Genomic DNA, 976 nt, shown 5'->3' with positions numbered 1-976 from the left:
GGGCCCCGGGCCCCAGCCGCTCTGTGGCATGTGGGATCTTCCCAGACCGGGGCACGAACCCGTCCCCCCTGCATCGGCAGGCAGACTCTCAGCCACTGCGCCACCAGGGAAGCCCTGGAGAGGAACATTTATTCGCTGTTCTCGAACCCTTCGATCCCTCTGAGGCCTCTGCGGTGGAATTTGAGATTCAGGCTTAGACTCCAGACGAGGCTGTGAAGCTGGTACTTTAACTGCATGAGGTGGTATCCCAGTAACTGGAACAGCTCCACTGGGTGGAAGGTTCTTGCTGGTCACAGATGTCCAAGAAAAGGTTCTCAAGTCCTTGTGCACTGTCTGGGCTATGTCTGCAGGCGCGGGAGAAGAACTCTTCTGAGCATCCTCAGGAGCAGTTTCTTCCAATACTGGCTCAGACTTTTCCTCTTGGACTTCAGACACAGGTTCTTGCTCCGGTTCTGGTTCAGGATCAGGCTCTGGTTCAGCAACAGGTTCTTCTAAATGTTCTTCTAAGTCACTGCTGACAGTTTGATCATAGAAAGTTCCAGAATCATCAGGGACCACCTCAGGTGTCTGCTGTCTTTCTTCAGGTTCCTCTACTTCTCCAGATTCTTCCTGAGGCTCAGGGACAAAGCCACCAAAGACCTCATCTTGGTATCTGAAGATATCATTGTGAACATTGAACTTATTTTCAGCAGAGCTCTCAGGAGCAAGGACAAAGGTCTGCATGAATCTCCTTAAAGCCTGGGTGTTATTAGAGAGCAAGCCCATCACTTGGACCACCACACGGTCATTCAGAGTGGCATGAGCATCGACATGACGGATCTTAGTGTGGCAATTGGTGAAGTTTTGTGACATCACTTTCCTATGGATTTCTTTCTGTCCATAGACTGCATCTGCTGGCTTTCCATTTGAATCCAATCCCGCATGGACATAAGAAGAGTTCTTTCCGTAAAATGTGTGTAGCATGTCTGGGGCCTGG

The 976-nt window shown here is 50.5% G+C and overlaps 1 pseudogene across 1 annotated transcript; it reads right to left on the bottom strand.

Annotated features, from left to right (window-relative positions):
- Window positions 1–104: 104 nt before the first annotated feature.
- LOC103083593 (ras GTPase-activating protein-binding protein 1 pseudogene) lies at window positions 105–970 on the bottom strand (annotated as a pseudogene). Its single transcript, XR_014368648.1, has one exon. The product of XR_014368648.1 is annotated as a ras GTPase-activating protein-binding protein 1 pseudogene (transcript).
- Between the last annotated feature and the right edge of the window lie 6 nt (window positions 971–976).

This window comes from Lipotes vexillifer, unplaced genomic scaffold (assembly GCF_000442215.2).
Source record: "Lipotes vexillifer unplaced genomic scaffold, Lipotes_vexillifer_v1.1 C26468246, whole genome shotgun sequence".
Classification (NCBI taxonomy): Eukaryota; Metazoa; Chordata; class Mammalia; order Artiodactyla; family Lipotidae; genus Lipotes; species Lipotes vexillifer.
Note: the sequence above shows the minus strand (reverse complement) of the source record. Positions and strands in the feature narration are given on the sequence as shown.